General features: G+C 37.7%; 1 protein-coding gene across 1 annotated transcript in view; it reads right to left on the bottom strand.

Annotated features, from left to right (window-relative positions):
- LOC138143979 (phospholipid-transporting ATPase ABCA3-like) overlaps positions 1–15083 on the bottom strand; it is a 282495-nt gene that overhangs the window by 138824 nt on the left and 128588 nt on the right. The window lies entirely within an intron of this gene.

Raw genomic sequence — 15083 nt, 5'->3', positions numbered from 1 at the left:
GAAGATGAGTCTTCCTGACTCCAGGACCAGCACTGTGCCACTTAGCTGCCCCTGCATAAGCTTTAAAAGATGTATGAGTCAGTTGTCAATTATTGTTGTTATAAAAGCTGTATAAGAACTAAAGAGGGGGAGATAAATATATATGACGTTATCTTATTTATACAATTACAATGTTGTAATCATATATATATACACATATACACTTAAGGCTGACATATATATATATATACATATGTTTATCTCCCTCTTTGCCTCTTTAATATGTATATATAATATACATATATGTGTATTGCATATGCATATAGATATTGATATATTTCAGGTAGAAAGAAAAGCATGAAAAGACAGAGAACTGAAAGAGTGCAAAGAATGTTTGGGGCATGAAGTATAGTTGAGTTTGGCTAGAGTAAAGAGTATGTAATAGGGGATGGCAGTAATAGAAGATAAAGTTAGGTAGGATGGTGCCAGATTGGTGGAAACCTTTGAATGTAAGGCAAAGGATCATGTACTTTACCTGGGAGACCCTAAGAAGTTTTGAGCATGATCCTGACAAGAGCATGAAGGAAAAGGGAAAGCTGGAGGTGGAAGAAAGTAGAGGCAGGACCACCTCTAAGAAAATAATAATCAGAGACTATGATAAAGTAGTAGCAGTCAGAAAGAAGAAGGAGCAGACACAGGAAATACTGTAGAGGTGAAACTGAATCCTTTCAGCAATATTATAGTAATTAGGGTGAACAGGCCAGGGCAATGCTATTTGCATGGCATTGGTCCCCTAATTGGTCTCTGTCTTGTCTATCTCCATTCCAATACATCTACCACATGGCCACCCAAGGGATTTTTTCCTGAAGTGCAAATCTGATCATTTCATCTCCAATTCATATTACCTGTAAGGAATACTTTCTCTACTTGGTATTCAAAGATCTTCAAAGATCTCATCTCAATCTACCTACTCAGCCTGATTTTTCCCTAAGAATTTATGAAGCATCTATTTTGTGTAAGCACTGTGCTAATCACTGGTAATACAAAGACAATAATAAAATTTATTATACATTGCTCTCCTTCGTCCATTTTACAGGCAAGCTAAACTGGTCTTCTTGCTGCTCCTCATGCACAAGATCCCACCTCCATATCTTTTGCACTGGTTCTCCCCAAAGCCTGGAATGTTCTTTGTGGTAGGAGTGAATGATTTCATGTGGAAAGCAAATAGGAAGCCAGAGGCTTGTTGTTGGGGCTTCTACATACATTTCTGGCAGTAGAATGGTGTTTGCCCTACCTAACCCTTCATATATCAAGCAATGTTGTTTGGTTTGGTTTACTGAAAATTCTGCCTGTTTTGACAGAGTTATATGCAACTGGATCTCAATGGCCATTGATTCAGTACCTGAAGGCACTCTAGGAAATGGCTGGGTCTTGGTAAGTTTCCCCATGGGTCCAAGTTATTGGTTGATAGATGAGCAAACCTTGAGAGACAGTGTAGGCAAGATTTTTAGTTATACTGTGGCCATGTTTGGGTAAGTGTTATGGGTTCTGGAGAGAAAGAAACTGGACAATTAAACACTTCCCACTTTGCATGTTGCTGATGGGTTATATTAGTGTTTACTGAAGGCATTATATGCCCACTACCACACTCAATAGCCAAGGTAATGTTCTTATAAAAAAGAGCAGAGATAGGAGACTGGGTGCATCATCAATCTGGACAAAGGGATCATTAATGCTATGTTTCAGTAGGATTCGGAATACATGAACGCCTTCACCAAGGATGGGATGAATATGCCTGTTTAATGACACTCTTTGCAGCAATCGCAGCATCTGACTTTTGAAGGATCAGTATGGCATGATCCAAATTGATTATGTTGGTCTTCCTCTTCTAGCAAACAACAAAAGATTTGATCTAATTTCAGTTACTACCTAATCATGGTTTGGGCCTGCAGCACCAATTAATTAAGTCTGCTCCCATGGCAGCTACTATCAAAGCCCTCATAGAACATGGCCTTTTCATGTGGACCATGTTGTAGCTTGTACAAGAGTGCCTTCTTTCACCACAATGAAGGCCTAAGATTAGACCCAATACCATCATATTTGCTGGGTTTTCCATCTTCCTTAGATGGAATTCCATCTATTCTTAGAACCCTAGTATTGTGACATGATGGAATGAATTTTAAAAACAATGACATCAACCCTGATTACTGGGTTTGGGCATCCTACGTCTAAATCAGTGTTATGCCAAGGAAGTGGAGGGCTCTCTAATCAAGAGGTGTCTTGAATCTAGTTTTCAGGAGGATTTACCTGATTAAAGAACTACTTTTCAATATACTCCTAACTGACCCTCTCTTAACCTTCCTTATTGCATGCATAGACCTGAAGGTTTCTGCCCTTTTGGTACAAGATTTCTGTACATCCCAGGGAAATGGAGGAAAAATCAAAATGGCAGAGTAGTAAGTACAATGAGATATACCCCCCAAAACTACTCCAAACATGTGTATTAAGAACACCAGATTGAATTCCAATAAAGGAATCTAAGGGGAAAAAAATCATCACTTTTCCAGCACAGACAGGTAAAAGGAGACTGACGCTGAGATCTAAGAACAATGAGGACAGAGTCTGGACAGGAGTATGTGTGATGCATAAATTCATTAGGACATTCTGACCTTGCTCAGTATAACTGTAATCTAACTCTAATTAATTTTATTCTTAGACTTCGAAGGACTGTTTATAATGCTAGTGGGGAGGACTGGCCACCCCTCCTGGAATCAAACATTCCCAAACAGAAATGCTCTAAGAGAAGGCTTGAGTAGAATTCATTCAGTAGGACCTGGCATATCAGTATTTGGGGTCTCGAGCATCTGTAAACCTCAAACCTCAACAGTAGCACCGTTGGAACATTGGGTGGGAGGGAGAGAAATCTTGCCACCAAGGGGTGAAATGTGAGAGAAGCTGGTTTTATGTGGAAAGTTGGGGAGGTTGGGGGTTGTTGATGAGAGTGATTGGGTTACCTTATTCGTGCATTTCTGAGGCAGGATTGTTTTTGCAAAGAAGCTGAATACTATTTTTATCTTAACTCTGTATCCTTTTAAAAGTATATTCCTTTAATTCTTAGGAAGGAAAGTGGTTTTTAATTGTATTTTACAGTCCACAAATGCTTGCTGCATTTTAAACCTTGAACCTACTGAATGTTAACATAATTTAGGCTTAACCCATTTGTTAGGAATTTTTAAGATTGTCAATTGTTAAGAATTGTTGAGAATAATATTGTTCTTAACCCATTTCCTAACCCTTAACAATATTCTCCCTTCCTACTTTCAAATCTTGGAATCCCTGGTTTTTTTCAACACTCAACTTCAGTAACACCTTCTGCTTGAGGACTTTCCTGATATTTTGTGTAATTTTAAACGTGTTTCTTGTAAACAACAAATTGGGTTTTGTTTTCTAATCCCATTTGTCACTCTTTTCTTTTATTGTATTATTTAATTCCTTTGCATTTAAAGTTACGAGTTAGACTTATACTTTGTTCCACCTGTCTTTAAAATAGGTCTTTTTAAGGTATGATTTTTTCCCTACCGTGTTTCCCCGATAATAAGACCTATCCCGAAAATAAGCCCTCCCCTTACGGTGTAAGATTCCTCTAAAACAAGCCCTCCCCCCAAAATAAGCCCTATTGAGATTGCTACTGTAGTGAAGGTGATCCCCTGCGCTACACGCTACATTATGGTACCCTCTGTATGCACCATCCCCCCCCCTCCGGGTGAAACGCACGCCGCGCTCCAAGCTGCATCCAATCAGAGCTGTAGCACTGAGCGCGTCATCCTGTTCTTCCCCAGTGAGTTGCTTATTGAATAAAGGTACATTTTTTTGTTCACATTTACCTGTTTATTAAAATTGCTGTCAATGTTCATTAAAATAAGCCCTCCCCTGAAAATAAGCCCTCTGGTGTTTTTCTGTCCAAAAAAATTAATAAGACAGTGTCTTATTATCAGGGAAACACAGTAGTCTAGGTGGTCCTCTTCTAATTGGTTCTCTTCTCCTTATGCTGAATTCCTCTTTTCATTCGTTACCTCCTTCCCTTTATGGTCTTATTTATTAGTTCCTCTCTTCTGCTTTTATGTGGTTACATATTTCTTTACCCTCTTTCTTCCCTCTCAGTCAAGTAGATTCTTCTTTCCTTTCCTCCACCTTCAGCTAGTCCTGTTCATTACCTTTTAAAATTTCTTTTTTTGTGCCCCTTTCCAAAAATGATTTCTCGCAGTCTCTTCACTCTCCATCTGCTTTCGCTGTTTACTCCAGATCCTCATTCTCTCATTTGTGATCCCTATAATCACCTGATCTCTCTCTTTTCTCTGTATTCTTGATAAAATCAAAGCTTCCAAGATATTCATTCTAGGTTCTCAACTCTAGGCTCTCTCCATCACTGCCTCATATTACCTAGTCCATGGATTTCCCTTTTCCATTGTGCCTCCCTCTCAAAAAATTGCCAACTATTACAGGTGTCAGAGAGGACACTGCTTTATAACAGGACCCCTTCCCCACTGCTGATCTATACCCTCTCTGACTTTTTATTTTTGCTATGCAGGACTTCTGTTCTGCTCTCATAATTCCCATTTTTCCCTTAAGTCACTCAGGAACAACACATTGTAGGTGCTGTTCTCCTCAAATTCCAAAGGGCCCAAGCATTGGACATTTTCCTTTATTGTGTGGTATTTATGCACCAATGTCTGAGTTCATTTACTTGATCTGAAGGTCTTATTAGCTTCTGTTGTTACTGTTTTTCCTGTTGATTTATCTTTTTATGTTAAGGGTCTTTTGAGATTTTTTCTTCCTGAAGTCTTTAGTCATTTCAATCTTATCCCCTCCCTCATTTTCCTAATCACTCACTCCTGACTCTCCCTTCATTGGAGGCTAAATCTCACAGTGACAACTTAAAATTCATCAGCCTGGATCTCTTCCCCAAATGACTTTTGGGTGGGCAGAGCTGGTTTCAGCTGGTGCTATGCTCTTTCCCTCAGGCTTGGTGGAGTGCTCTGGAGTCTACCCACATGCTCAGTATTCTGTCCTGGTGACCTGTCCTATTCCCTCTGTTCCTCAGTTCTCTAGCTTGGTACTGGCAATTCAGAGCTTGTTTTTCCTGTCACTGTCACTTCAGAGCTTTACAGCACTTCTGTGAGACAAAGAGGTTACAGATAATTAAGAATTAATTTATTAGACTAGCAAATAATCAATAAATTGATGGTTAGTGGTGTCTCTTGGTAACCAAAGACAAAATCATGTTCCTTTATACCTTGCCTTAATACCAATGTAGAGAGAGTGGCAATTTCAAATGTAATTACAGGAACAAAGCACAAAGTTTTCTGAATGCTTAAATTACTTTTAGAAAAGGAGGTGCCTCTGACAAGTGAAAGTCAACCCTGATTGATGAACATTTAATGAAGCAGTAGATATATTAATGAGGAGGTGGGTCAAAAGTCTCAGCTCCTCTTGCTGAGAACGTGACTTGATCATGGGACTCAGTCACTTCCAGGAATCTGGACAAAAGAATCTGTCTCTACCTAGATCACTTTGGCTTCTTCCTTCATAAGCTGAGTTACCCTAGTCCACAATGAAGAGTGGGAGTAGGGTTGCTGCAAGGGCACAGACTTACTTCCCAAGGGGAAGAATTCACCTAGATTAGATTCTGTTCGTAAGGTCTTCTCGTTGGTTGAGATCCCACCCAAGTTCAAAAAGCATGTCCCCAGAGAATTTGGGCAATGTCATCTGTCAGCAATGTTTTTCAGAGACTGACTAGCTGACCTGCAAGAACTGGTCCCTGAATGAGGAAATAGAAAGGAAAAACCTCAATCCTGATGTAATAGTTATTAATATAATATGTATAATGTTAGTTATTAATTAGTTAATATAACAGAAAATAATAATTTCTCTCAGGTGCTTCTGGAAGCACTGCAGCCCCTGGAAGGCTTTTACTCTTACAGGTAGGATGCTGAGTGAACTCAAGAATCAGTGAACTTCACTTCCTGGGTTTGGGTTTTGTTTTGTTTTGTTTTTAAAGCAATCGGGGTTGAGTAACTTGCTCAAGGTTACACGGCCAGTTATTTTTGTGTGGGTGTTAATGGGTTTTGTTTTTTTTTAACCTTCCTTTAGATTCTGAGCATCCTAGACCACTGAAATAGCTGAAGTTGCCTTATGTTTACAGCATAATTTCTGTTTTGGAGAGGTTTAAGAGATTGTGGGGATTAGAGAAAACGTCTAGTCTGCCATCTTGTTGCTCATGTGACCTGGAAGTCTCCCAGTTTTAAGTTTTAATAACTTAAGCTGTTAAGTTTTAATAGTTTAAGACTGCACCAAGACTTTCTATGTCTTATTCTGGGTCTCTCATCCATAATCTTGCTGCCAAGACAATTAATAAAAACAAAACTCTGAACAGAATATTGGTGAAGGCTTTATCATTAATATTTTTAAATCTTGATTGGATCACTGATTGATCAGAGTTCTTAAGTCTTTCTGTAGTTGTTTTCCTTTACATTAATATAGTTATGATATATACTGTTCTCATTTCACTCTGATTTGTTTTATAGAAGTCTCTTTTTTTCTTCCTCACAGTAAAATAATTTTCCATTGTATTCATACACCATAATTTATTTAGTTATTCCCCAAATGAAGGACATCCATTTTGTTTCCAGTTTTTACTACATTAAAAATTGCTGCTCTAAGTATCAGTTTTCTATTTTGTAAAATAAGGGAGTTAGACTGATAAAACAGTTTCTGAGGTCCCTATAACTTTAAATTTATGATACTAAGAATTCCTACCTCATTCCCAACCAAAATTGTTCTCCTATCTTTGTACTGGTTCTTTCTGTTTTCTTGAGCTTTACTTTTAGTTCCAAGTCAAATGATTAGGTTAACCACCTCTTGAAACAGTCTGTGGGGAGTCTAATATTCCCAAAGTCCAAATAATAAGGACCCCCTGCTGATGCCCAGCACTACTAATTTAAATGTCTCTTGTTCTTCCCCCCAGTTGCCTTCCAGGATATGTGGCAAAACAAAGACCCTACACCTGTTCCCCATAATATTGTTGAGCAAGTCTTTGGGTCCTATATATCCTGCTAACTAATTCTTGAGAAACCTTTCCTGAATACCTCCATCATCTAAAAATGGCTCAACTATGAAAACTCATTCATGTTCCTTTATACCTTGCCTTAATACCAATGTAGCAATGTGGCAATTTCAATGTAATTACAGGAACACAGCACAAAGTTTTCTGAATCTACTCCACTTTTCTAGTTTTGCTAAAATGAAACTGCACGCCTGACAGGTTATACTGTGTGTCTGACTCACAATAATCCTATACAATCGTGATCCAACAAAAGAGCTTTGACCACACCCATGCAGGAAGACAACAGCTAAATTCAAGAGGAAATGGACAGATGGCAGCACAACAGAATTAGCATTACTAGACCAACAGCAAACAACCACTTAAGAGGGAGAGAACTGTTTCAACAAGGAAGTGGCCTCAAGATCTTAACCTTACCACATGACATTTGTTCCCTCTCCCAAGTGTCTCTTAGCTATGGCTTTTCCCTAAGCATATTATCGGACACTTCTCCCTTCCAGTGGGATGGGAATCTTTGGAATAGTGTACTTTTATGTATGTAGGGAATTTCTTTCTCATTATCCTTACTATTTTTGTTGATAAAATGCCTTTAACACTGAATTAACGTTTCTCATTTCAAATGAACAAACATTAATTTCTTTCTGTGTATAAAATATTGGGGATACAGACAAAAACAAAGTGGCATCTGCTATCAAGGAGTTAAGATTCTACTGGGAAATACAATGTGTACGAAGATAAACAAAAGTAAACACAAAACAATTTCAAGAATGAGTGAGCACAAAGTGAGGGGACCAGCAAAGGCTGCATGCAGAAGGCTGCACCTGAGCAGTGTATTGAAGGAAGACAATCTACACCAGTGGTGACAAACTCAAATAGAAATGGGGGCCACTAAACCATAAGTAAGGATCTCTGAGGGCTGCATCTGACTTAGAAAACCACGTATTACTATTATATACGTTTTATCATATTTCTATTTTTTTGTTACATTATTTCCCAAATGCATCTGAACATGGTTCCCCACTCTTCTTGACCTGCATGTTTGATATTTCTTGTTTCCAAAGAGGAGATGAAGAGGGAGCACGTTGCAGACATTTGGCACTGCCTGTGCATAAGCACTGAGGAAGAAGGTGGAATGTCACATAGGAGGAATGGCAAGCCAGTCTGACTAAAATGAAGAGTGCATGAAGTGGGATAAAATGAAACAAGACAGGAAAAATGGAAGTCAGATAGGGAAGGGATCTAAAATGGCAGACTAAGGATTCGGAATTTTATCCTAGTAATTCTCTTAGAAGGAAATGAGAGCCAAAGAAGATTTCTGAATAAGGGAATGACATGGTCAGACCTATATTTTAAGAATATCACTTTGACCTTGTTAGGAGGGTGGATTTCAGAAGGATGTACCTGGAAAGAGTGAGACCAAGTAAGAAACCACTGCAGTAGTTGTAATGTAATATCAAGCAAAGGCAACTTCCCAGGTTCAAAATACCAGCATAGGTGCTCTCTATTTTATTCAGTGACAAACCAAGAACAGAGAAGATGAAAACATGACATCATTCAAAATACAGCATTTACTAAGTGTGATTAAATAATCTCCAAGGACTACCCCACCCCAGGACTTTCCAATCATTCAATCAATTACAAAGTCCCTGTTCTAAATACTACTCCACCCCTAGGCTATACCTTCTTTTGGTCCACCACAAAACCCCTCTTCTCAAATGGAGATTACTTTCCAAACATAGGTAAAGTACCTTCATTTGTCAATCACAGAGCACAATAAGGTCAAAAGTTCCCCACCCCTAGGATCACAATTGAATCTACCCCAGTTACATCAAGTTTAAACACAGCACTTAATACCCAAATGGAGGTCTTTTCTTCATCTTGACACGAGGCAAGTTCTCAGCAATCTTAGTTCCTGGGGAGACAAGGCTTAGCAAGGCCATAAGATACATTGCCAGTCCCTTCATGAATTTATCCTCTGTCTGTAGAACAGTCCTAGAACCCCTGAACACATTAGCAAAGCCCTCTCCCAGGATTTCTGTAAACATACAACAAGAAAATCCTTCTTCAGGGCTTCTGAACCAACAGAAAGGCTCCCAGACCCCTGCAACAACAGCACTGTCCTTCACCAGTGGACAGTATTCATTCTGTCTGCCGGACAGTCTCCAGACCCCTGCAACAACAGTACTGTCCCTCACCAGTGGACAGTATTCACTCTCTGTCTGCAGGACAGTCTCAGGCCTTCTTAACCAAATGCCAGGTTCCAGGACTTCTTCAACAGGACAGTCTTTCACCAGTGGACAAATCTGGCAAAATAACATCAAAACAGACAGACAAAGTACCAGCAAAACAGCCATGTCTCCTCAGTCCTTGGCAGCTCAGGGGGCAGGTCTCAAAAGTCCAGGGCAATTCAAAGCGGCCACCAGCAATCTCTTAGTCTCTCTCTCTCCACGAGGTGCTGCTTCCAAAAAGAACTTCCGCCTCTCTCTTGTCTCTCCAAATCTATGTCACCAGCTCCTCCCACTTCAGGACTTTCTTTTCACATCAACAAGCCCATCCCACAGGTGGGATTAACAAACTCTGGGTTTTAATACAATCAATTTGAAAACCAAGCCAATACAGGGGAATCTTTAATTGCCATTACTATCACAGTAGTACAGGTGAAAGGTGACAAGAGCCTGGACCATTGCAGAGTCTGTGTGTGTATAGGGGACAATATAAGAGATTCTTCTGGAGGTAGAATAGACAAGACTAAGCACTGATTAGATATGGGAGATAAAGAAGGTAAATTATAAGATGATTCTAAGGTTCTGAATGCAATTAAAAGGAAGGCTGGTGATAATCTTGATAGAAATAAGGGGTTTGTAGGAGGCATGTGCTTCTGAGAAATAGAATTATTTTGATTTTGGACATGTTGATCTTGAGATACCTATGACAACAAAGTAAATATGTCCATTAGATAGTTGACAATGCTGGACTAAAATTCGGGGAAAAGATTATGGATGGACATAAGGATCTGAGTCACATGCTTAGAGATAATAATTTGGTAATCAAGCTCATGAGAGCTGATGAGCTTATCAAGAGTGTGGAGAGAAAAAGAAGGCCTAGGACAGGCTCTGGAGATGTTCACACAACAGGAACTGGAGAAAGACAATAAGAAAGAATAGTCAGATGAATAGGAAATATACCAGGAAAAATCAGCCAAAGGGAGGAGAAAGCATCTCAGAAGGGGAGACAGTCAAAAGTGTCAAGATGTAGAGAAGTCAAGTAGAGTAAGAAATGGGAAAAGATCACTGGATTTGTCACTTAAGAAATCATTGCAGTAATTTCTCAAAAGATAGATGGTTACAGGGTACAAATAAACAGTTCTCAAAAGAATTGCAAATTAGTCACAATCATGAAAGAATGTTTTAATTCTCTAATAATAAGAGAAATTCACTTTGAAACCACCCTGAGGTTGCACCTTACACCTTGCAAATTGGCAAAGATTAAGAAAGATGGAAACAGTCAATGTTGGAGGGGTAATGAGAAGACAGGCACACCAGTGTGCTGTCAGTGAAGCTGTGATCAGTACAATCATTTTGGAAAGCAAGTTGAAATTATGCCAATGAAAATATGTGGATGGTCACATAATAGTAAGGGCTCAGTTAAAATCAGATAACATTTCTTGCAATCAAAGTTACCCATTTTACCTCTGTTGATCTTCTCTCTCTCTTGTTTAAGCCAAACTAATTTAAGTGATTATAGTTATCTTCTAGGAAGGTTAACTAATTCTCTTTGCTTTATGAGGCAATATTACACATATTCAGCCATTATCATTCCTTATAAGATCTTATATACAAATTTCTATTTTAATCTGGTATTGCCTTTGGCAGCCATCTTTATCCATTTGGCAAATAAGCCAAATGTCTGTTCCTTTGGTCTTCTAATTGTAGCAACTGATTTATACTGGTTTAACTCTGAAATGAAATTACTCTATTTTTAAGATTTCTGTGATTCATGTGATGTCTGTTGTCCAGTTTTCATTTTACTTTAGTTTGTTTAAATAATTTGGGGTTAATGTTTTTTAATCGTACATCATTTTTTTTTCATTATGATTCTTTCTTCCCCTTCAGACTTTTCATAGAGGTGGTCTACATAGAAGTAATTAAATCCATGGAAGTTCATAAGGCCACCAAATTAAAGTAGAGAGAAAAGAAAAGAGGGCTCAAGATAGAGCCACAGATACATCCATTGTTATGAGATATGATATGGATGAAGACTCAGTAAAGGAGACTAAGAAAGACAAATCAGAGAGAGAGAAAGAAAATTATGATGATGATAAATAATAGCTAACATTTACATAGCACTTACTATGTTCTAGGCACTGTGTTAAGTTCTTTAAAATTATTATCTTATTTGATCTTCGCAACAACCCTAGGGGGCAATATTATTATCCCAGTTTTACAGATGAGGAAACTGGTGCAAACAGAAGCTAAGTGATTTGCCCAGAGTTACACAGCTAGTAAGTGTCTGAAGCTGGATTTGAACTCAGGTCTTCCTGACTCCAGAAAAAAAACAGGAGAGAATAGTGTCACAAAAATCCTGAGAAAGAGACAGTATCCTTGATAAGGCTGAACAGTATCAAATGCTATAGAGAGAGGTCAAGAAGGATAAAGACTTAGAAAAGAACACCAAGTCTGGCAATGAAAAGATATTCGGTAACTTTGGAAAGAGCAGTTTACATTGTGTTTCAGTATCATGTGTTTCAGTCTAATTCCACATCAATCTCCTCAGACAAGTTTTGCCTTTCCATTTCATCAAAATTATTTTTCTTAGTGTCTTCAGAATTTCATTCTTGTGAGCTTCTCATCCTTTGACTAACTTTCTTTATAAAATTTTCATCTACTATTTATTCTACCTATCCTTTCCTAAGCCAGCAGTTCTTAATCTAGGACTCATGAACTTGTTTTAAAAAATATTTTAATAATTGTATTTTAATATCATTTGTTTCCTTTGTAATATAATGTATTTTATGTTATGAATTTTAAAATATTATTCTGAGGAGGTTCCACAGGCTCTACCAGATTGCCAAAGGGGTCTATGACATGAAAAAAGGCTAATAATCCCTGCTCTACAATTTTTGAAAACTATTCTTCCAAAAATTGAAGGTGCATATCAGACTTTCAGATATACACCTCAGGAAGATAGCGTAACTCCCAAATGTTCGTGCCAAGTTGATAAATGCCACCTTTATAACCCTAAATAAGGAGTCATAAACATACAGGAGAGACACATCTCTTTTTTAGGTGGCCAACAATGGATGCCCTTTCTCAGCGCAACAGTAGAATTCTGTGGAGTATAAAATGCTTCTTCTTCCTCAAAAAGTATAATTCTACCTTCTTTACAAGAGTTTCAAAATTATTACAAAGATGAAATGGCTCAGTGGTTCTTGTCTTCCTAAACCCTTTCTTAACACAGATTCAAGTTTTTTTCTTCTTTGTTTTCCTTTGAAAGTTTTACTTCTTCAAGGGACACTTTGTTCATTCTAATAAGGAGATTAGATGTATTCCTCTAATTCTACCAGGCAGACCAATCTTTTATACACAAAATGCAGCCTTCTAATTTTGTTCCCATTTCCACTCAGTTATATCCTATATTCCCTTTGCCCCCACTTCAGTCAGGTCCCAGTGACTTTCTGATTTTTAACTTTTCCCCTTATCAAAACAGGAGTTTACACTGAAACTCATAGTAATGAGCAAAGGTCACAGGTATGCTCCCAGGTACTTGAATTTAATTTTCTAATCACTAAATAAAAGCCTTTGTTTCCTGTTAAAGGAACTGTTTCAGTATACAGCAACCAAACATGATACTTGGTCTGTGTTTTGCAATTTTTTTTTTGGTGTAAAATCAGGAGTGCTTTTTTGTCACTAAAGTCATACTAAAAAGGGATATTGAGGTGCCTAGGTTGGCTACCCTTCCATACTCTTTACTTCTCTTTCCCCAGCTCTCCTCCTTCCTCTTTAATTCCTCTTCTGTCCCACTGCTCTTAAGATTACCAGGCACCATCGCTCTAGCGTCAGCTACTGGCCTAGATCTCTCTTCCATGTAACATGGTGTTCATGCTGTTGACCACCACAGATGTAATTCATAGACTAAAGGCCTAAAGAATCACCTGCCTCAAAAATCTCCAATACCTGCTGAGAAAAATGAGTATTTCTCCTCTCTTCATCTCAAAATCCTTGGAATCAATGCCTACTCTCCTTTCCCTAAGCCTTCAAGAATGAGGTTCCCTTCTCTTTGTCATGGCTTGCTCATCTACATGTGTTCTCAATCCCATTCCTTCCCTCCTCTAGCATACTGTAACTTAAATCATCCCTTTCCAAATGTTCAATCTCTTCCCATCTACTGGTTCCTTCCTTAGCTCATTCAATATCTCCAAGGCTTTCCCATTATTAAAATTTTCTTACTAGACCTCACCATCACCTCAAGCCATTTCCCATCACTGTGCTTCACTGTCTCCACTTCTCCTTTCGCTCTCTAGTTAAGTCTTTGAAATATGGCTTCTGGCCTCATCACAATGACTGAAAGTACTCTTGAAAGGTACCCTCTTCACTCATTGGCAAGTTCCTCCTGGTGTCACTATTTTGTGGAGGAGCCCAGCTGCCCTTTATTACATTCACAGCCCTGATCCTGACTTCCACACTTCAAAAACCATGCACTTAAGCCATGGGGAAAAAATGGGCCTTAAATAGAATAGTATATATTATACACTGAATAAATGTTTATTGATTATTTATTTTCAAGCATTCTTGAACAAGGGAGAATCTTTAAAAGGCAATCACAGCAACTCCCAAACGGAAAAAAACAGAACCATACAGATTTACATCTTAGGAAACATTCAAGAACAATGAATTCCAAAATCATATAGAAAGTATTTGTAAAAATAGGAAAGGAAGGGATCCTACCGAACTTTTTTTATGATATATAGATGGTCTTGATACCTAAAGCAAGAAAGTTTAAAAAAAGAGAGAGAAAAAAGACTATAGACCAATATCCCTAATTAATATTGACCAAAAGATGTTAAATAAAATGTTGGCAAAGAGTTCATAGCAATTTATCTAAAAGATCATATACTCTAACTAGTTTGGATTTATACAAGGAACACAAGGTTAGTTCAATATTTGAAAAAATAAACAGACTATATTAATAATAAAAATGATATGATTATATCAATAGAGAGGATTGAGTGAGATAAATATGTAAAGCACTTGACATAACTTAAAAGTGTTATATAAATGCTAGCAAATATTTGAACCATGCTTTTTTTTAAACTTTATTTTTTGAGGGGTTTTTTTTTGTCTATGTTTTCTTTCATGGAAATGTTTTGCATGACTACACCATATAATCTATATTGAATTGCTTGTCTTCTCAATAGGGGACTGGGGTGGGGAGGGAGGGAGAGACAGAATTTGGAACTCAAAGTTTTAAAAACAAATGTTTAAAATTGTTCTGACATAATAAAATAAAATACTAAATAAAAAAGTTTTCAAAACTTTAACATAAAAGAAAAAAGTTCAGAAGAGACATAAACAAGGCAATCTTACTATAACTATGCTAAATTTAATATATACTTAAACCATACATGGCTTGGCATGAAATCTTTTTTTTCTTTGTATATAGAAATATTCAAGTTTGTTGATGATTCTCAGGTTAATAATAAAAAGAAATTTTTTTTAAATAACAGAACTTTGTTGTATTTTTGTAGTGGTTTAAGGTTCTGCAAAGTGCTATGTTTCATTTGATCCTCACAACCCTATGAGAAAGGTGCTATTATTATTCCCATTTTACAGTAAAGGAAACTGATCTGTGAGAGGTTAAGTGATTTGCCCCTCAGCTAACTAAGTCTCTGAGGCAGGATATAAACTCATGTTTTTCATCTAGCTATGCCAATTTCTATACTGGCTGCAAAGCCAAAGGAAAGAAATCAATAAATACTTTCTAATAT

This window comes from Petaurus breviceps, unplaced genomic scaffold (genome assembly GCF_028583685.1).
Source record: "Petaurus breviceps papuanus isolate PSGF00001 unplaced genomic scaffold, PetGlider_PUasm1.0 138, whole genome shotgun sequence".
NCBI lineage: Eukaryota > Metazoa > Chordata > Mammalia > Diprotodontia > Petauridae > Petaurus > Petaurus breviceps.
The sequence above is the reverse complement of the archived record's forward strand: the minus strand, read 5'-3'. Positions and strand labels throughout refer to the sequence as shown.